The 23,045-nt window shown below is 44.5% G+C and overlaps 1 protein-coding gene across 1 annotated transcript in view; it reads left to right on the top strand.

Moving 5' to 3' along the window:
• Positions 1-23,045, top strand: part of atrn (attractin) — a 154,134-nt gene that overhangs the window by 105,913 nt on the left and 25,176 nt on the right. The window lies entirely within an intron of this gene.

Genomic DNA, 23,045 nt, shown 5'->3' with positions numbered 1-23,045 from the left:
TCATTGTCTGTTCACGTCTAAAAAGGGGCATGATGGGATGTCACGTTGCTGTGGAAACTAGGGCAGATCCTGTCACCGACTGACTGACTGAATAAAGTACTGGCTGAATATATTACTGACAGGCTGAATAAAGTACTGACTGAACAAAATACTGGTTAAAAACCTGACCGGCTGTTTCCCTGATTAAAAACCTGGTACATATACTGATGTACAGTATATTTTTATGTACAGTATATATATATATATATTTTTTTTTTTGTGTGTGTGTGTGTGTGTGTGTGTGTGTGTGTGTGTGTGGAGTGTATATACAGTAGGGCAAAAAAGTATTTAGTCAGCCACCAATTGTGCAAGTTCTCCAACTTAAAAAGATGAGAGAGGCCTGTAATTTTCATCATAGGTTCACTTCGACTATGAGAGACAGAATGGGGGGAAAGAATCCAGGAAATCACATTGTAGGATTTTTAATGAATTAATTGGTAAATTCCTCGGTAAAATAAGTATTTGGTCACCTACAAACAAGCAAGATTTCTGGCTTTCACAGACCTGTAACTTTTTCTTTAAGAGGCTCCTCTGTCCTCCACTCGTTACCTGTATTAATGGCACCTGTTTGAACTCGTTATCAGTATAAAAGACACCTGTCCACAACCTCAAACAGTCACACTCCAAACTCCACTATGGCCAAGACCAAAGAGCTGTCAAAGGACACCAGAAACAAAATTGTAGACCTGCACCAGGCTGGGAAGACTGAATCTGCAGTAGGTAAGCAGCTTGTTGTGAAGAAATCAACTGTGGGAGCAATTATTAGAAAATAGAAGACATACAAGACCACTGATAATCTCCCTCCATCTGGGGCTCCACGCAAGATCTCACCCCGTGGGGTCAAAATGATCACAAGAACGGTGAGCAAACATCCCAGAACCACACGGGGGGACCTAGTGAATGACCTGCAGAGAGCTGGGACCAAAGTAACAAAGGCTACCATCAGTAACACACTACGCCGCCAGGGACTCAAATCCTGCAGTGCCAGACGTGTCCCCCTGCTTAAGCCAGTACATGTCCAGGCCCGTCTGAAGTTTGCTAGAGAGCATTTGGATGATCCAGAAGAGGATCGGGAGAATGTCATATGGTCAAATGAAACCAAAATAGAACTTTTTGGTAAAAACTCAACTTGTCGTGTTTGGAGGAGAAAGAAAGCTGAGTTGCATCCAAACAACACCATACCTACTGTGAAGCATGGGGGTGGAAACATCATGCTTTGGGGCTGTTTTTCTGCCAAGGGACCAGGACGACTGATCCGTGTAAAGGAAAGAATGAATGGGGCCATGTATCGTGAGATTTTGAGTGAAAACCTCCTTCCATCAGCAAAGGCATTGAAGATGAAACGTGGCTGGGTCTTTCAGCACGACAATGATCCCAAACACACCGCCCGGGCAACGAAGGAGTGGCTTCGTGAGAAGCATTTCAAGGTCCTGGAGTGGCCTAGCCAGTCTCCAGATCTCAACCCCATAGAAAATCTTTGGAGGGAGTTGAAAGTCCGTGTTGCCCAGCGACAGCCTCAAAACATCACTGCTCTAGAGGAGATCTGCATGGAGGAATGGGCCAAAATACCAGCAACAGTGTGTGAAAACCTTGTGAAGACTTACAGAAAACGTTTGACCTCTGTCATTGCAAACAAAGGGTATATAACAAAGTATTGAGATGAACTTTTGTTATTGACCAAATACTTATTTTCCACCATAATTTGCAAATAAATTCTTTAAAAATCAGACAATGTGATTTTTTTGATTTTTTTTCCCATTCTGTCTCTCATAGTTGAGGTGAACCTATGATGAAAATAACAGGCCTCTCTCATCTTTTTAAGTGGGAGAACTTGCACAATTGGTGGCTGACTAAATACTTTTTTGCCTCACTGTATATATATATGTGTGTGTATATATACACTATATGTATGTACAGTACATATATGTGTGTGTGTGTATATATGTGTGTGTATATATACATACAGTATATACAAATACACACACACATATATATAGATGTACATAAACACATATACAGTATACATATATACATGTATACCGTTTATGTATATGTGTATTTATGTACATCTATATATTTATATATATATATATATATTTATGTGTGTGTGCATGCTTGTGTGTTTATGTGTGTGTATATATATATATATGTGTGTGTATACATGTGTGTGTTTATGTACATCTATATATATATATGTATATATATATATGTGTGTGTGTGTGTGTGTGTGTGTGTGTATACATGTGTGTGTTTATGTACATCTCTATATATATATATATATATGCATGTGTGTGTGTGTTTATGTGCATCTATATATGTTTTGTGGTTGACTTGGAACTCTGATTGAATTGGCTGTTCCTTTGTAACTGCAGCAGGAGTGTCCTCAAATTATCATGTCTATAGTGTGTGTGTGTGTGTGTGTATTTGTGTCTATGCAAGTTTGTGTGTGTTGTATATGGTGTGTGTATTTGTGTTTATGTCAGTATGTGTGTGTTGCTATTGTGTTTAAAGTAAAGTTGTCCATAGTTTGCTGAAGAGCCTTTTAGCTCCAAACTTCAGTCGAGTGGTGTGCTGCCTCTTCACCTCCACCCTCCACCGGCCACTTGAACCTGGACCTACTCACCTGTACATCAGATAAACACTGCAGTGGCCAGAACACACACACACACACACACACACACACACACACAGAGGATGCTGTATGGTGAAAACATGCATCCTGCAGCAAAAGCTTGTGCTGGTGTTGCTGAAGGGCAGATGCATCCAAGCTGCACCAGGCTGCACCAGGCTGCACCAAGCTGCACCAGGCTGCACCAAGCTGCACCAGGCTGCACCAAGCTGCACCAAGCTGCACCAGGCTGCACCAGGCTGCACCAGGCTGCACCAGGCTGCACCAGGCTGCACCAGGCTGCACCAGGCTGCACCAGGCTGCACCAGGCAGGAGAGGCTGAGGCAAACTCCAGTGAAATGGAAGTTTTTTCTACATTTATATTCATGTAATATTCATTTTAAAGCACAGTTTTGGTTTTGTTTTTTTTCTGCTCCATTTCCAAGTTATGGGGTTTAGAAATATATGATAACACATTAAAATTACGGTTTTATGATCATGACTGATGATTTAAAGTACCAATCTCTGAGATTTTAATTTTAACAGATGTCTGTTAAGTCACTATCGCGGAATGAAGAAACACGAAGGTGACTGAGCCTACGAGGCAGCCGCTTCATTTGCAGTTTTCTCAGTATTAAGAACCGGTGTCTGTGGCGACTTTCCCTCCATGCATCCAAATTCGTCCATCATGTTTCCCGGCGACCTCCAGTTGTTACGGAGGCGTGGCCCAGGTGCTTACGACCAACCGACTGACGTCACACACACTGTTCGGATCTCTGTGAAGTGGGGTCCAAAAACACACCTGCAATTACCACTTTTGGCCATAGGCGCCGCCAAAAAAAACAAAACGTAAATCTTCAACATTGCCACTTTAAGTTGACGATTAATAGTCATAGAAATTATTACAATCGAAATTTTATCTTTGTTGTTCATTTCATGTCACTATTGTAGTATCGGCCTATAATACTATAATAACAGACATCCATCTTATGAAGAGCTGTTTATTGACATAGAGCATTAGTACATACATTTAGTTATTAAACAGTTATTTTTGCTCAACTGGTGGAAAGTCACTTGAGTCACGTTCTATTTGTTCAGACATTCTTTACATTGTTTTAAATTTGGATGGAAACCTACGATTGTAGAATGATCTCTTGAACTTGAACTAGAATGTAACGATTTCACAATATCAACATAATCTGAAATACTTGCAATCAGGTGTTCATGTATTAACTGTGACATCTCCAATCACAATATATAACAAATTCATAGTATACACATCATAATGATAACAGATCATTTTGATGGAAAGTTCCGCTCTCATTCAGTTTATAGTAACAGCACAATGACTCAACCCCATGGCCTTCCCATGATGCATTTCTCCCTCTGACCTTATGGGTGTGTTCTGTAATGGCCCTGTCTCTATTAGCAGGGATCAAGTGACAATCCTTTAATTGATTAGACTGCGAACAACGCGGGCTGCGGTTAATTACCTGATGTTATCTGAAGTGAGGACGTGCCTCGTATTAGGAAACGGCATCTGAGACGTTGATCTCTGTCCGGGGGGCCGGCGGGTGCCACAGTCTGGTGGGAAAGTAAAGCCAAAAAAACTTGATACGCCCTCTAGTGTTGGGTTGGAGAACGTGCTAAACCCGCTCCGTTTCCGATGCAGTCACAGCCGTTAAAATGAGTCCTCAGTTACATTAGCTGCCGTCAGCTATTACCTCGCTCATGTTTTTTCCTTTGAATGGTTATAATATCAATGTGTTTTTTGATGATATTTAAGGGGACGGCATGACCTTTGATTGTGCTGCCTCCCTTTATTTCTGCTGCACAATCTAGACACAGCCCCCCCCCACTGGAGACATAAAGATAGAGGTTTTTTAAACAAGATGTCGGTCGCAATAAACGCCTTCCAGTAAAGCAGATGAGTGGAGCAGAGAAAGCAAACCAGGAGAGCTGGCCTCCATTATTTAGAGCATGAACTCAGCAAAGGTTAATGTAGTTTTAATCATATTTATGCCTCCTTTTCTATATTTAATCCGACTTCTTTGCAGACTTCACTTTTGACTCGGATCCATCCTGGCCTGTGTTGTCGGCCAGAACACGGTAAGGTGAGACCAAATGAGTCCAGCCTTGGACAGAAGCTTATTGAGTTGAAGTCAAATCTGAGACCAATGGCGTTGACCAGTAGAAAACAGACCAGAGACCAGTAGAAAACATTTGATTCCTGTCTCGGATGGTCTCCGAGTCAATACACTGTCAGATTCCAAGATGCGACCAAGTTCTATGGTTTAGTGGTTAGTTCTGAAAACAAAGTGCTGCTTCCTTGCATATTCAGCGCAGTATGTTTTAAGGAAACCGACCAGACTTGTATTGTGGTGTTTGGCAGATGTGAGGGAGCAATCACTTGTCCAATTCCACGTGTTTAAGTCAGAGCTGCGTACAGAGCCTGTCTTATTTCGACTCTTTTCACTGACGTCTGGTCGACCGCAGGCTTCCTGTCCCAGCTGGGTTCAAGTTCCCGTCCTTTTTTGCCTCAAAGGAAATACAGTTTTGCCGTTTCATGCCGCCCATTGTCCCAGTGAATTTATGTAGAAAATGTGAGGGAACATCATATATTGACTATGAGAAAAGTGATAACATAGAAGGATAGGCTGCCTTGAAACAAAGTAAAATCTGAGTGGCTCAAAACATTGGGGAAAAATCTCATTTGCTGAAAACAGCTCCTGGCGTGCAGTCGTGTGGCGGAAGATGTTCCCACAACACATTTACATGGCAGGAAGGCCAGGCTGCAAGAATCCGGACTGGCTTCAACTCATCTGATTGGAATGGAACGGGCTGTGTCCACTCCTCCCATGCATTATGTTCTTTAGCCCCAAGCTACTTGCAGCTAAGTACAGTTGTCATTAGTCGTCCACCACTTCACATCAGTCTCTGTTAAGTCTTCAGTAGGAGCTGCCGACATAAGTTGAGTCAAAGTTTTTATTTTGTTGAGCCCAAGGAGATGAGGATGAGGAGGTGGAGAGCTCAGTGCAGGTTTGGGTCCAGACATGAAGGCCGATAAGTTTTTCCTGACTTTCCCTCTGGATGTTAATAAAGTCCTATCTTATCTTGTATGTTCTTCAATTTGTGGTGAAAAGACTGACGGTGCCTCAGCGTCCTGACACTGGGTGGAGCTTGTTCCACCAATGGGAGCGCGAAGAGCGACGTCTTCCTAGCCCCCGTCGCCATCGGTGGCGCTGCGGCATCAGCGTTGGGAGCATGACCACTTCCTTTCCGTTAGCTTTGGGGTAACTACGGCGTGAAAGAGCCCTGCGGTTCGAGAGCTTGTCTTCCTTTGTGCCCCTGAGCACCAAACAGGATGTTGTGGAGCCTGAGAAGCTCTTACCTCCACACCCATGACTCAGCGCTGAATAACTGCATCTACTCCACCTCCCTCTGCTCTACCTCTACTCTGCATCTACTCCACCTCCCTCTGCTCTACCTCTACTCTGCATCTTCTCCACCCCCCTCTGCTCTAACTGTACTCTGCATCTACTCCACCTCCCTCTGCTCTAACTGTACTCTGCATCTACTCCACCTCCCTCTGCTCTAACTGTACTCTGCATCTACTCCACCTCCCTCTGCTCTAGCTCCCTCTGCTCCTACTCCACCTCCCTCTGCTCTACCTCTACTCTGCATCTACATGAGTCAACATTTTTGAAGTTATAAATCCTTGAACCAAATACTTGAGACGTTTTGTGCAAAGGTCACTTTTAAACCCTGAGATTCCTGCAGACGCCCTGAAAACACAACGTACACAAAGAAGAACAACACCCAGTTGCACACAACCCCAACTCCATCTTATCGCACACTCAAAGCCATGCGCACGCACACTTGTAATCCCACTCAGTGCAAACAGAGCGACAGATCATTTCCAGCGAACACGGCGCTGATCGTGTTGTTGCATGCGTGGGAGGCCCGTCCCCACCCCACCCCCACCCCCACCCCCACCCCCCGTGGTCCCTCAAGGCCCCGTGCTCGCATTCAGCCCAGATTCCACCGTGTTACTCAGGACTTGCATCAGTCATGCAGCGACACACATTAGCATGTGATTAAGCCCCCGCGCTACCCCCTCAGGCGGGCCGGGTGAGTGTGCCGGGATGCCGCCGCCGCCACACTTGTTCCGCCACATCTCACAAGATGGTCGTCAAAATGTGACGTTTTGTATGTGAAAGAATCAGTTCTCACCAATTTGATGAATTTATTATTTTACAGAGAGAACTGATGGTTGACTCTACCTGCCTATACCCTAACTCTACACTACCCTGCTCGACCTCCCTCTACTGTTCTCTACGCTGTAGGGAACCGATGAGGAAATCCACAATTTTCATCAGTGACAAAAATGATAAACAATATTCTTCATATTCATCAATATGGGACATGTTTAAGGCACACCTTTCTTCCATTATTTGACGTTTATCTTGTTTTTACAGGCATTCATTTATTATGGCCAAAACCAACAGGTCACTGAAACTTCCATCTCTCTCACTCTCCGTGCATGTGGAATGTTGTGTCGTCAGTCAAAGAAACAGGTAAAGCTGGCCGGTGGGTTTGGGAATAATCCCATGAGTTGACAGCTGCTCAGGAGCTGCTGTTGATGTAGCAGCTGCCGGGACGCAGAACTTTAGCATTCAACAAGGACCGCGTCAGGGTCTGACGAGCATTTAGTCCCTGCATGCACGTCCTCTCTGATGATGTTGTCTGGGTCTGCGTGCATCTGCAAATGTCATTTTCTGCCCCTGTCCGTGTGTGTGCGCTTAGATGTAAATGTAATTCAGAGCTGTCTGTGCATCCTCATCAAAGCCTTCCTTTGAGCTGGGCGGCTCCTTTGAAGGAGCCGCCGCCGCCAGATGGCCGCAGACAGCCACCACCTCGCTCGCTGCTTTAGTGCCATTCAATGCCCCGGTCTTTTGGTGGAAATGGGCTCCGACCCAGCAGGACGGGGTTAATGTCACCGCTGGCTCCTGTTTATTGCGCTGGATGCTTTGAAACATTCAGGTTGCATTTGTTACTGATGGGAAAGTTATTTTTTTGTTTGGTTTTTTTTTTTATTGCTCTGGAGTGCACTCGATTTTTAACTCTGAAAATGTGTGTGTTTTTGGTATTTACTTTCTAAATATTAATTAACCAAATAATACCTGATTAAACCAAAAGAGAAACCGTAATTGAGGAATTCCTGGAATTCTAAATGATTCAAATATCTGTTCGATTTCTTTTTCCTTTGTGATCATAGTCAATGAGCCTGTTTTTTTTTATATCTATTCAAGAGGCACCAATGAGAATAACACATTGTGTCCGTTTCCCTCACAACACGCCTCCCAAGTGGCTTTCTCAGGGACCTCCGGCACAGAGACACAGAAGACAAGGTTGTGAACACCAGTTTACTGTAGAGAGTGGGCTAGCTGGAACAAGCCAGGAGCAGATAGAGCATGTGTCATGACAAGGCTCCTCTGCTGAGTGTGTGTGGGGATGGGGGTTTTACCTGTTGCTCGTTAGACCAACCAACAATCACCACCAGTCACCTAGATCCAGGTCAGGTGTGCCTGCTCAAACCACACCATCCCCACACCATACATTTGAGAAAAATGTATTTTTCATGTATTTATTAGGGATGGCCATGATTTGTCGACTAATCGATTGGGCGTTGACGTGCTTAATTAGTGTAGCACAAGCATCACAAGAAACCTGCCCAGACTCTAATATGTGTCGCATACAGAAGAACGTGCTTGTATAAGAGAATTTAGCTGTGAGACGGAGCAAAGTGTGGTGTTATTTTACCCAATTTGAGAACAAAGTAGCGTGCTCGTGTGGGATGAAGCTGCCCTTCCACGGTTCTAATACTGCGATGCCGAGTCATTTGCAATTTTTTTCCCCATTTTGTCATCTCTGATAAGATTCTTCTTTGTTTGGTCACTGTAGCACTTGACCTATTTGGAAAAATAAATGCGCGTCCCCTGCAGTAAACGGGTTCGGTCTCGTTGCGTACTCTGCCATCCTGTGCGGGCGACACTAAGTCCTGCACAGGTCTGATTTTCAAAGCCCTGCTCCCGCCCCGCACCGGCCACATGCAATACCGTAGCCACCCCGCCACCTGCACGTATGAGCAGTTCTGTCACCCCGCCCATCAACACAAGATCTGCAACCTGAAACCGCATATCTTAGCGCTGTTTGAATAATTTGGTTAGGGTTAATCAAGAACAATTAGAGTGATCATTTAGGGCCATTTCATACATGTTAAATAAAGATAATATGTTTAAAAAACGAAGGTAATTCCTGAAATAACATTTAAATGAATATTTTTTTGCTACTAATATTGAATATTGAACACATGGCCACAGTTAACATGCCTGTTAGTAATGCACCTGATGGAAGGGGCTCTCATATTCCGAGGTAATGTTTTTTGTTGTTGACGTTTTTGTTTTAAATCGAAAATCAAGCAAAACATTATAGCTAGGCCAAAATAGCTCGTGTGATTTCATCCTTATTCTTCCTTCATTCTTCTTCCTCCGGCAATGGACAATGCTCCCAGTACCGATGTCGGCATATTTGCAACGACTCCCGATCTCCGTTATCCATGGCCTTATTCTAATGTGATACCTTCAGGAGCAGTTCCACCTCGTCGTCGGCCCAAGCAAAGAAATCTCTGGTCTTGCTATTCGCCATTGCTGTTCTTCCTCCGTAGCTTTTTCTGAAACTAAGCAACCGCAGAGTAGACAACCTGCTTCCTGTTCCTGTAAGATTGATGCTGTGCAATGGTCAGAAGATTAAAACATTAAATGTAATTATTATTATTTTCATTTTATTTAAATGTACTTATTATCCAACACCCGCGATCCGACCCTCATGCTCTTTGTTTTACTCAGAACTGAAGCAGGAAATAAGATTAAGACAGAAAAGCACCTGCCAATCACTTTTTTTTGCGCGTCACCCGACGGGTACCCGATCCGATGCAGCACTCTGGCTCCCGCTGACGACGTTCCCGACGCTTCGCTCGGCGTCCGGCTAGATTGATGGTGCAGAGGTGTTCCCCACACTGTGAAGAGGCTGCGGCGTAAACAACCGACCCCCCCCCCCCCTAAATATTTATCACACCATTAAACTGCCCCCCACCCCCCAACACACACACTCACAACCACGGCAACGCAGCCCTCCACCGCCTACCTGACCATAAATATGAATGACAACCAGGGCGTCGAGCTGCTCGCTCCATGGAAATCCCTGCCATCACATTGTAAAATGACTGGGAAGCTGCTCAATGGCCCGAACTCCCACCAATCACATTTGCCCTCTTTCTTTTCTCCAGAGCAGTGATTTGGCCAGGGACCCCATTTGATCAGCTTTTTATTGTTCGATCTGATTTACTCTCTACTCTAGTTAATAAAACAGTCATTATTGTACATTCTCTAATGGTGCTGAAGTCATGTAATGAAATAACGTTAAAGTTGAACTATTAATCGTTTTGCTGGGGACTCCCTGGAACCTCTTGAAGGACCCCTGTGGGTCCCCGGGTCCCGCGTTGAGACCCTGCTCCTGAGAATACATAAATACTGACTGATGTCTGATGTTGGGTCGGATGCATCTGAGAGTTTCTGACCCAACGTCCGACATCAATTGTACTTGGAACTTGGAACTTGGAAACTAAATCCCGATACACGCATGATGATCTATTTGTTGATCCAACTCATGGCCCTTTTGTGTTTTATTTGATGTTGATCGAACACGGGAGCGAATAATCAGTTACTGTAAATAACAAAGACAAGGTCTAATCTCACGGCTGTTGTAAGTGAATATTTCACTGTTCTGCATCCGTCCGTACTTTTATCTTCCCTGCTTCCTTTCTGTCAGACGATGACTCACTTTTTTCCTCTTCCGTCCTACTTTGAATTGATCCGTTTTATCTATCCCTCCTGTCTTTCTTTGTTTTATTTAGTCCCATTTCTATAGCGGGGTCACGGGACGTCGGCAATCTTTGCTTTATTCCCCATCTCGCACCCTGTCAGCTCCATCCCATCGATAGCACGCTCCTAGCAGCCTCGGAGTCTGTCATGGTAATAATATGGTGCACATGTAAAACTAACGTCTCTGAAGGACAAAGACAGGGGGAGTAGATCTGACGCCTCAGAGACGACAGGTCTCTGCAGAAAGAACGAGGCCGTTCCTCTCAGTTCCTCTCACGGCCACTTCGTATCCGCAGAGTCCTCTCAGTGAGTTGGGTTTCCAAAAGGCAATCAGCAACTTGCCAGTTGCTTGGTAACAGTGGCTTCCAGTTATAATATGTTGCATAATTTGAAACCTATCGATGCATCCGGGCCCTACACCTACTGTATTTCTGCACTGCAGAAGGTCGTTTCCATCTCGGAAGAAGTGAATGAGATGTTCAATCAGTTGTTCCTGATATTTGTGCTTTAGTCTGCAGGGCTCCACACTAACTTTCAAAAGTGGTAGCCAGGCTGGCAACCCGGCAATAAATGTCCGGTTGCCGAAACTGAAAATATGGTTTCCATTATTCAACCTAATTTTTTGAGTAATTAAGATTCTGCATCTGCATTTGCATCTTTCCATTTAAAAGTAGCTCTCCACCAGATGAGATCTGAGCCATGCTCATTATTAAAGCTGTCTGTCTCCAAAGATACAACTGCTAATTGTATTGTAATGGCTATATGTTGACAAATTTGACCAAATTGACGAGAAAAAATGACTCAAACTAAAAACACTTCTTGGATGTTTTTTATTTTATTTTAGTTAGTTTTGGAAGTACACAATATAGTTTCGGTTAGTTTTCCTTTTTTCTGTCTAGTTTTAACTAAAGTGTTTTTTCACACCTAGTTTGAGTTTTTGGTTTAGTTTTAGTTAATGGTGTCCACTTCTAATGTGATATCAGAGAACGAGTCCACTAGTTTATTGATCGTGGGGATCGCTGTTCTCTCGGACGGATAAAAAAAAAAAAAAAATGCAAAAATGGGTCACCCACCTCAAAAACTAACACTTCAGAACCTTAGTCTCTTAAAAGGGACAAATTGACGTGAAAAAAAAGCGAGTTGTTAGCATCCATGCCTGTAATAACCTTGCTCTATTGCCTTCCACTGCTGCCTGTGCGTACCAGTACGCACCTGAGTAAAAATGCACCTGCAGCGCTCTGGGCCAGACTGTAACAGCAATATTTAAATATCACTAATGCAACAAATGTAATTATTTATTTTGGGGTACACGTTTTTCTGTTTGCTGTCCCTGTTTTTTATATTAAAAGGTGGTTGCCAAACGGGGCAACCGGTGGCCTAAGAAATGGTTGTCAATTGACTAAATCTAGTTTCCGAGGGCAACCGTTACGGTCGAGCCCTGGTCTGTTTGCAGTCCCTGTGAAGGAGAAAGAAGAGCCAGTTGTAAACTTTATTGGTATATATATTGTGTTTTTTAACATGGGAACATATTGAACCCTGGTGAACATCATCATTCATGAAACAAATATATGTATTGATATTGAATTGAGGCAAAATCTCCCACTAGCACTGGTTGTTGTTCTCCTGTCGATGAAGGATATAATCAGTGCTTCCAGTGCATTTCAATGGGTTTTATTTGCGGCCAGCTCGATACCAAATGAAGACTGTTTCACGCCATGAATCGAAAAAAAAAAATCTCTGTTTACAGCTGTTGACAGCCAGTCTTCATGAACCTCTGTGGACCATCTGCTTTTGGTGTCTTCTGGATATCACCTTCCTTTTCATGCAGTGCGAAGACCGAATAACCTCACAAATCAGTCTCAACTTATTCATATCAAAGGTTGAAAATCCTATAAAACATGAATCAACATGGAATTGCCATAAGAATCTAAAAGGTTTCCTTCCCCGTCTGCCACTGTGTGCGAACTGACTGGAGGCCTTTGAAATGGTGTCCACGTCGGCGTCCTTGCGGTAGTGTACTCGCTTCTGGCAAAGTGCTGACCCTCGCTGTCCGGGCACCCAGCTGTGTCAACGAGCTGCCCGCTACCGTTGGCTCGGATCTGCCCCGTAACATCCCGTCTGACCCTGGCCTGCCTGGCAGCCTCTTCGTATTACATTTTACATGCACAGTTTGAACAAAAGACTACATGAATACATATTGAATGTCTTTGTTTGTGGAAAAACAATGTTAATGTTCATTTAAGGGCATTCGCCTCCCGAAGCGAGCAAGGTGCTGGCGTTGGAGTTGAAATGAGAGTTAACATTTCATGAAATGGATAAACGTGTAAAAACACATTTACAGATTTCTCTCTCTCCACCGTCCTTGCAGCTGTGTCCTTGGTCATAGCCGCAGACTGCTGAGCCCGGCCTTTTGGCAGCCGACCAGCGGTGTCACCGAGCTGCCTGGTCTGGCCTGCTCTTGTCCGCTTTTGTCCACTTTGATCTAGTTTGCTGTAGTTTGGGGCCCGTCCCGTCCCCTGTGTAAGACCTTCAACCTCTGTCCTCTTTTTGAAAATTGCTGCCATTCATGCCATTTACTGCCTATGCTGCTTTGCGGGATCTGTGCAGACGTGCACCTATTCAGTAGCACATGACATGAATGTGAAGGCACGTGCACGTACTCCCACACACTGTCGTTGAGACTCAGAGGCAGACAGCGGCACTCGTATGCAGACACACTGGCACAGTGTCGCTGGCAAGTAGAGACATCAGATTAGACACACGTAATATCACACACACACACACACAGGCCTGAAGCAGATGGTTCAGTTGAAGCCCGGCGCGGTGGAAGTGATTGGTATTCCACATTCCTTGACTGAGCAGCGTAAAAGGAATACAATGAAGATATCAAGAGGCACGTAGGCTCCAGAGCAGATTAGTTCTCGGTATCATCTGTGGTGATAAGGAGGATCCTCTGGCCTCGGGGAGGCTACCGCTGCACCAAGCACCCAGCGCTCCCACAAGCAGATGGTCGGTGTGAATGTGCTTTACACATGAGTAGGAAGAAAGCAAATAAAAAAAAACAACCTTTAGAGCGTTTTACTCCACAGCTGTTGTTCCTCAGCCAAGAGCTTCTGTCATACGTGATCGCTCTTTGATCACAAGGAAACGTGTTGGTAAATCTGATGTCATCTACTGTCAGCGCTCTGCTTCTGGGAATGCAGTTTGCCTTCTCGACTTGCTGGCTCATATTTCGTCAGGTGGGGTTCCACAGAGCCTGCACTGACATCTCAGGTGCTTGAGGAGACACCCGGGCTCTGCATCTTCTGTTTAGTTACTGAAAAAGGAAAACTCTGGGACAGCACAGAGGGACTGAGGGCACAGGTTCACAGCAGGTGCTGCTTTCTATAGCAGGAGGGCGTGGTTCATTAATACCTGAATTTAGCCTTCCGGAGACTTTGGCGACCGCACATCAGTGAAAGACACCTGCACACTGGATAAGACCCATGAGCAAGGCAGGGGTTATCTTAAGAGCGGGTTTCACACTAAGGGAGATTGATGAGAACAGCGAGAACAATCTTTGAAGTTCAGAAAACGACATTACTTTAACAACATTTTACTGTCACAATATTGCGAGTGCCAAAATCCCAGGCAATATCTAGTCTCATAACACGTCTGTATTCATTTATTGTCCTGTCATGAGCTACATGGGAGGGGGCTCGAGGGTGAAAACCGTCTTACCATCAACAGGCGTATTCCGCCGGCAAAGGGAAGCTCGTCCTTGACGGCGATGTTGAGTCTTGTTGTCGTGATGACGTGAAGGTGTAGTACTGTACTGTGAAAGTCCTCAGCCGGAAGACCATCCATCATTTTGGGTTTTTAATTGTGTCAAAATGTAAAGGCAGACGGCGCCAGGGAGATCCTCGACGTCGGGTTTTATCTTTCACAAGCGACAGGTTACAAAGCAGCGAGTGGTTTGATGTGAACACCAAGCCGCTGCTCTACAGCTCCATGAGCAGCGCAACAACGGTGGGGGGGCTTTAACAATTTAACATTATCATCGCTGACACCGTGAGACAGTACTCAGCTGACAAACTGACTTCCATCGCATATTTTGCAGCGTCAAAGGAGGTTTCTCTCCCTTTACAGTTCTCTGTTTGGTTCGAGAGGAGTCTCGTTTTGAGTCAACCAAGAAGAAGAATAAGGAAAAAGAAAAACTAGAAGCCCACTTTCATTGAACACAGAAAGCAAGAGACATTTCTCAATTTGCAGCGTTCCCACCTCGGAGAACGCGGCTCCATTAGGGAGGGTGAGACGGCCTCTTCCCTGGTGAGGAGGGGGCGGAGAGATTCCCTGGTGAGGGGGGGTGTGAGATGGATGGCTCAAGGTGACTCACACCTGCAAAAAGACTGCCTGTTTACCTGCAAGGTTCAGGCCTGCCTGCCCGTCTATCTGACTGCTGACCCATCTGTCTGTTGGCCTGCAGCACCAGCGCCTTTGCTCAGACCTCCTAGTCTAACTCCGAGGTCCCGTTCCAGGGTTTCTTCCCACCGGACCCAAAACCATAACGATATTCGCCAGATGAAACTGCTCTTGAATACCACAAAGTGAACCACTTCAAACTTCCTCTCTAAAACAAACATGGGCCTGATGTGCGTAGTGTTTGTGGGTGAGGGGTATTTAATCCTTCGTTATACAATGGTTTGTTCTAGTTGACTCATTTTGATTGGACAAGAGATGTTCAATGAGTGCTGATATACAACATTACATCACTGGGATGTTTTACTTTATGCATATATTTATTTACTATGAAATGTATCTTTTTTTTAATTTTTTTTTTATTTTACCTGTACTGTCAGCATGCTGGGCATACAACACACAGTATTTGTTCCATCGCATCTAGGACAGAGTTCCTGTCATAGTTATGGCAGTAGATGAGGCAGAAAGGGAGAGGGATGCAACCAGGAGGGTGCTGTTCAAAGCAGGTGCTAGTGGTGTGTGTGTGTGTGTGTGTGTGTGTGTGTGTGTGTGTGTGTGTGTGTGTGTGTGTGTGTGTGTGTGTGTGTGTGTGTGTGTGTGTGTGTGTGTGTGTGTGTGTGTGTGTGTGTGTGCACGCACTCACTGGTGTGTCCACCAGTGAGTGTACAGGACTTAGTTGGTTCTGGTGTATAAGATCGGTATTATGTTGTGGTGCCTCCAAGCAGTGGAAAGGGCCCCGAAGACACCCCACGGCGAGCGCCCTGCCCTGCAGCCACGGAGACCCCCATGAAGTAAGACAACTCGGTCAGTTTTTTGGGAAGTGCTCTGTGCTGGCATACAGACCAGCACAAATCTTTTTAAAGAAAGAGGAATTCATACCAGCTGTCCGTGAAGAAACCTTTCTCCAAACAAAACCATTTATTTATTTTATTTTCCGACATTTCCATAATTGAATTAAAAATAAAAAGCCCCAGGCCGACTTTCACCGCGCTGCTCCAGACACCGCGGTGAAAGTGGGAACAAACTTTTAAATGAAGCCTTGTAGAGCTAATATGGGTGAAGATTCAACAACTGGATTGATTATTTCTTGCCTCAAATTTGTTCAGAAACAGATTTTAGTGGCCTGATGAGGTGAAATAAGTGAAAGTTTACGGAGTCAATAAATGGGAGCCCGGAGTTAAGCTCCAAGCCCATTGGCTCACACAACCCGGAGCTTGTGCTCAAACCCCATTGGCTCAGAACTTGGTGCTTGGCTACTCATTCACTATTAAAGTTAAACACACAGAAACAGCCCGTTTTGGAACACTATGGTATAAAGATATGTTACAATGGCTTGAATGCATAATCTTAAGTGGTATTTTCAACAAAAAGTTCAAAAACATATTTTGGGGACCTCAGAGACTGATATTAACTGGTTGAAAGGGAGCATAGTAGGTCCCCTGCAAGGAATTGGCAGGAAGTCTGCGCTGGCAGAACAAATACAGTGTCCATTTCAAAGGAAACAGGAATTGCCAGGAAACCGTGATCGCACTGACCAAGCCTGTTGTGTGGCACACAGAGGCTGTCGGAGTGTTGAGACACTGATGTGATCGCAGCTTCAGTATGTGACGCAATACAAGGAGCGAGAAGAGAGAATGAAAAAGAAAACCCGATCATGCATGCAGAATTAGGCCCTAATACCCCCGAAAAAGAGCACTTGCAATTCTAGACGCACGAAAAAATTTACATTAGTCATTAATCATCAAACCTATTTGAATGAAACTACTACTCCTGAAAAACCCAAAGTAAGCTTCAATGTTGTTTGGCCCTAAAACAGAGCGTACACTGCAGAATGTTGGACCACGGGGAAAAAATTAAGAAAAACTTTGAAAATGTACAGAACAGTCAGTCAGTGCAGCCTGGCCGTTGGAAAAAGGCAGCGTCAGACCTGGCTGCAGAGAGAGGGAGGACGTGAGGAGGGAGGGAGAGAAATCGAAACCCGAGTCTCCTGTGTGAAGAGGAAGCAGCGAACCGCAGCAGTGCTGCATGGCCCCTGTGGACCAACTAACGAAATACTTTAGCATTCTCCAAGAGACACTTTCAGCCTCCTCCCCCCCTCCAGGTCACTGTTGCTGCACCCCTGCACAGAACAAAAGGTGTCTTCTGAGGAGATCAATCCTGAGCTGATATTCCAGGAAAGAGAGGGGGAGTGATGATGAATAGCCGGCGTTGGTTTTCAGGTTGTCTCCGCTGAAGGCAGATGGGGAGGGTCAGGGGTCGCTCGCTAACGATAACGGTGTTCCCCAAGGTGTCGACAAGTGGAGTTTGGTGAGAGCTTCCTCTCGCCTGGCAGAGCGAGGTGAGGCGGGGGGAGACAGAGAGGGAAAGATATTTGGGAGGTTTTCGGGAGTCTCTGACAGCTGTCACACTCTGCTGCAGTGTGGAGACAAGTTCCTGAGTCAGGTGACTTTACACTGAGTCCGAAAACGGATCCGACTGTCGGGACACCTCCTAGTGGCCGTTGTAGTGCAAGTGAAAATGGGAGACCTTGGTCTCCCCCGACATCTTCTCCAGTAAAAGCGCCGCAGAAAGTAGTTTAATGAATGAGAGTTTAAAACTTCCCCTAGATGGGGTTTGCAAAGTGCGCTCAGATATACAATGCACACAGTTCATTCATACAAAAAGAAGTGTATTGATAGTGCATATACATATTGTCTTTAAGGGGGAATTCATTTAAATTAATGTCAATTAATTTAAATAACATTTTCAGAACTTCATAGACCGTTATAATAACACATCATAATAATCATATTACTAGTAATTGCTTCTCAAATATTTCTTTCTTTACTGAAATTATCAGCAAATTATCGATATTGTGTGTTTCCCACAGAATTGTATCGTATTTGTGGTAGTAAGTGATGGGGGTGGGGCGGTGTAGAGGATGGGACATAATCGCTCCCTCTCCAACATCTCCATTACCCATCGAGAGGGAGACAGGTGCAACCTGCCCCCGATCGCTCCTCGATCCTCCTCAGAGGATCCAAAACCTTCTTGGGTTTTTGTAGAAAAAGATATGTTTTTAGATCGGGGCTTTTTTAGAGCTATTTTATGAACCAACCCCATTTGTCCTTAATCACTTTTCATATACTTTTCACATGTTACATGTTAACAAATAACTGAGAGTTTTTATAAACTGGATGTTATCGGTAGTGAAATCTTTTTTGACCCGCCTCTTTTATCAGATTGGCTAAGCGACAATAACACGACATTGACGAGCGCCGCTGCTGTTTGGCTCTCAAACCAAAGTTAGAAGGCGAGTCGCATGGGAGAGGAAAGCGGCGTCATGTCATACAGAGGAATACAGAGGACTTCCTGCGGTGCGCTCCAAACGATAATGTTAGTGAAGCCTCGTGGGGCGGTTTGGCAGCACCGGAGGGCGGATATTTCAACTGTCAGCTCGGGCACCGCACCGAAATGATGCACCGAAATTTGCATTGAGGTTCCGTCCGGTAGATACCGATCGTATAGGAACCATTGAGGGTGTGCGTGGAGAGGAAGGGCTTTTCACAGAGGGGTCCGATGTCAATGTGTGTCAAAGAGAGAGAACAGCTCTACAATAAAATAAGATTTTACCCATTTCAAATAGTTTAAAAATGTTCGAATCAATACTGTATGTGGCGGTCGATGTTGCCACAAATAACTCAATACAGTACTTGTGAAACACGTGCCATGTGTGTGAGTTAAGTGTGTGTCTAGGCAGGAGTACAGTTTACTAATTACGATCACCGACACTCCTCTAATTATCTAGTTTTTATTTCCATATTCTGTATTTCTACTTCTGACTTCTATGACTCTACTCACACTTGAGCGTAGTGAAAGCTCACATGTGAGTTCTCCATCTGGACTCAGGTTAAGAAATTGCAACAACTTTAAAACGTTTCTCGTGGATGAACTTCCCACGTCAATGAGGAATGGAAAATGGCTAAATTATTTTATTTGAAGGTGATAAGTTCTGACTAAATGTTTAGTCCTTTCTGCAGGATGGGTGATTTGCCTGTTGCTCTTTGACTGAGCTGATGAGAAACAGGTGTGCAGCCACCCTGATCCTGGGCCCAATTACCTAGACTCAAGACAGATGTGGCTGCTTAAACCACACCACCCCCACACCACAACTGTCATACTTAATACTAATTATTCATTAATTATTACTAATTAAGAAGGTACTCGGTGTATCATGCGGGAAGAGGAAGGAAGACAAGGACTCTTGGTGGTGAAATGAGGAAGTACAGGAGAGCATAGAGCAGAAGAGGTTGGCCAAGAATAAATGGGAAAGTCAGAGAGGTGAAGAAAGTAGACAGGAGTACAAGCTGTGCGGTGCAAGGCGAAGAGAGAAGTGGAAGGAAAAGGAAAAGGCGTACATCGAGTTATATGAGAGGTTGGACAGGAAGGAAGGAGAAAAGGACTTGTACCGATTGGAAAGACAAAGGGACCAAGCTGGGAAGGATGTACAGCAGGTTAGGGTGATGGAGGATAATGATGGGAATGTGCTGACTAGTGAGGAGAGTGTGTTGAGAAGGTGGGAGGAGTCCTTTGAGGAGTTGATGAATGAAGAAAATGAGAAGGAGAGAAGAGGTGGTGAATGATGTGGGGATAGTGGAGCAAGAAGTGCAGCAAATTAGCAAGGATGAGGTGAGAACAGCATTAAAGAAGATGAAGAGTGGAAAGGCAGTTGACCCAGATGACAAACCTGGGGAAGCATGGAAATGTTTAGGTGAGATGGCAGTGACGTTCCTAACGAGACTGTTTAACACCATCCTGGAAAGGGAGAGGATGCCGGAGGAGTGGAAAAGAAGTGTACTGGTACCATCTTCAAGAATAAGGGAGACGTACAGAGCTGTAGTAACTACAGGGGAATAAAGTTGATCAGCCACAGCATGAAGCTATGGGAAAGGCTGCTGGAGGCTCGGTTAAGAGGAGTGGTGGGGATCAGCGAGTAGGGGGCCTTCCACTAAAACATCAGCCTCTGCAGCTGAAGGGAGGAGAAACTTCACCTCCAGTCAGTTTACACACTCTCCATTGTTGAAAATCCTCGCTCACATACTGCTGTGTTGGCTGGAAGGATTGGGTACACCTCCATGAGGGGCACCAAGATCTTCAATCCTTCTCGCCTTTCCTCTGAAAACACAGAAATGAGAATTTCATATGAATTAAAATATGGAACCAGAATAACTTCTCAACATTTCAGTAGATTTATCTCAAACCATATTCTGTAAACCTAAGTCATTGAACAAATCTGATACGTATTCTACACTCTTAATATTCTACACGCCTGACTGCAAGACACTCATGGACAGCTCCCTCGTTGGTACTGCTGCTTGTCTCTGGGCAAACATCTCGTACTGGTTGTACTCCGATACCTCAGCAACCAGAATGCAAGCTTTTATCAATAGCTCCTTATAGAAGGTGGCCAGCGCCCTCATTTCATCCAGACCACTCTGCCTGAACCTCTCCCTGGCGACTGGCTCAGTATGATTGCATTAGTGTCTTACATTTTATCTTTTAACAGCCCTCCCCTTGTACTAACTGCAAAGGTTAAATAATCTATCCACGTCACACGCGCACACACACTTATTATTTTTCTGCTACCAATCCCCACAGTCCGCTCTGCTGGCAGGGTGGACTGGGTTGGATTCTGGAATCTCACGCCCTTATACTCTCCAGTCTCCTTTATAGCCTGTTTGATCTTGGCCATTTGGGGGCCCACTCCCATCGTCAAGGAAGTGATGTCCCAGAAACACGACTCCTGGCCCTCCACTGCTTGGCACACACTGAGTCATCGTTTCTGGAACATTCGGCTGAGGGTGTTGAGGTGGTCCAAAATATCATGAAGTTGAGGAAGAGGACATTGCCATATTTATTCAGGTAGTCAGTTACCTGTTTGGCCTTGCCAATAACTGCAGTTAAAGGCTTCCTTCCTGGTTCCTCTCCACACTGGCAAGGAGGACTGGATAGCTGTCATACAAAATCTGAAAAATAATATAATTGTGATATAATTACTGCATTGCTGGAAGCATATTCTGTTGATTCAAGATTCAAGATGTTCATTTATCACATACTTATATATATGGGCATATATATATATATATAGTGAAATGTAATTGCAACATAATCAATTGCAATTGATTATGCACAATAAGTACAAATACACAATAGCTAACTAAGTAATAAACTTACTAAGCTAACTGAACTAATAAGTACAAGGACACACAGCTAAGTATATTAAGTAATTAGCTAACTAACTAAACAAATTGATTCCTAAATCGTAATTCAGTAAATAAATAGAATGAAATAGCATAAAAAGGTAATATATACGGAACGGGGATGCAAAATAGAAATAAGAGCAAGTGACTTTTATGGGTTTTGATCGCTCCGACGACCCCAAGCTCTGATCGGTGGGCAACGCAGTGGATGGAGATGGGATGGCTTACCTCCCACTGCAGACTCGCTGCCACACCCTTTCGGCAGCTTCACATTCACAGCTGCCCCACCACTGCCAAACCCCACAAAACGCTGCTTCTAATCACTCATGCCAGCTTCCTTAAATGCTGAACCTAAAAAAGGGAAAAAGAAAGGAAATCATTATAATGGAAAAAACATTTTTTAGCATTATAAATAATACGATTCTCAAGATAATGAGCAAACATAGATCAGTTGATTCTCTAAAGCACCGCTGTCCGCCGCCCCATCAATCAGAATGGAGCAGCTCGCTTTTTTGATTTTATTCAGCAGCTTTTCCTTCTCAATCTCATGAATATCCACGTTGAGCCAGAACAGTGTCTATTGTAATATTGTATGAAATTCTCATGTTTATTATCAATGTTAAGCCAAGAAATGTGGGAGAAGTTGGTAATAATCTATACATACGGAGCACACGCTTTGTCAGACTCCAGGCCATGCAGCGAGCTCCTCCTTGGCGGTATATGGGGTGTACATGGGGCGTAGGGCCTCATCCATCCATTGTGTTCCTTCAATTACTGGAGGAACGGGAGCTTCATGGCCTCTGTCTTTTCCAGCTCTTGTGCAGTGTTGGTGAGTGTGGCTGTTGTCATGAGCCTCAAGAATGTTATGCCTGAGCAATGTAGAGGATGTGCTGAAATAATATCATCAACTTGAACAGGGGTATTAATAACGCTTTTATCCATCTAGAATGACATGAGAACGCTGAGAACACTATGCATGCACTAATATTATGTGGCAAATGAGGGGCTGTCTTTTTTAAATGACGTTATGACTTTATACATTATGACTTTATGATAATACAATTTAAGGACAAGTATCAACTAACTAGTAGGGATGGGCATTTTCATTTTTTTTTAAGTGGTCAATGACTGTCAAAAAATTCAGATGTCGATTAGTCGACGAGCCTACACTTAATAGAGTCCGGGCGGAGTTCCCCGTGAAGCGTGTTCGGGCGGAGTTCCTCGTGAAGCGTGTTCGGGCGGAATTCCTCGTGAAGTGTGTTCGGGCCAAAACAAGGCGGTCGCTCAGGACTTGACTGACTTGAGCCAGCGTAGTGAGTCGTGCCGGACAAGTTGGGGCTTCGACAGAAGTTCATCCAATCCCACTCCTTTCTAATGCCCTGTCATATCTTAGGTAACAAATTATTTTAAATGGTTAACAATTAAAATATATATATGTGCAGTAATTAAATATTCTAGCGCTGTCAATATAAACGTGTTCTAATTCTGTCAATCAATTTGGAAACCTTTACTTAACCTTAATCAAAAGAAAGATAAGCACAGTTTCATCATGTTTGCCCTTTTGACCCAAGCCGCCTCCCGTAACTTGAAAAGCTTGTTGTTTACCTTCCTGAGTCTCTGACTTGGAAACAGAAAGAATGAGGAGAATGATGAGTGACGGCACCTCCCCCGCTCTGCGCAGCGCATCATTTCATGACGAGAAGTTTTGAAACGGACCTTCTGATCGCAGTGATCGACGGTCACGGCACCGAGTGGGAA

This window comes from Zeus faber (assembly GCF_960531495.2).
Source record: "Zeus faber genome assembly, chromosome: 13".
Lineage (NCBI taxonomy): Eukaryota > Metazoa > Chordata > Actinopteri > Zeiformes > Zeidae > Zeus > Zeus faber.
The sequence above is the reverse complement of the archived record's forward strand: the minus strand, read 5'-3'. Positions and strand labels throughout refer to the sequence as shown.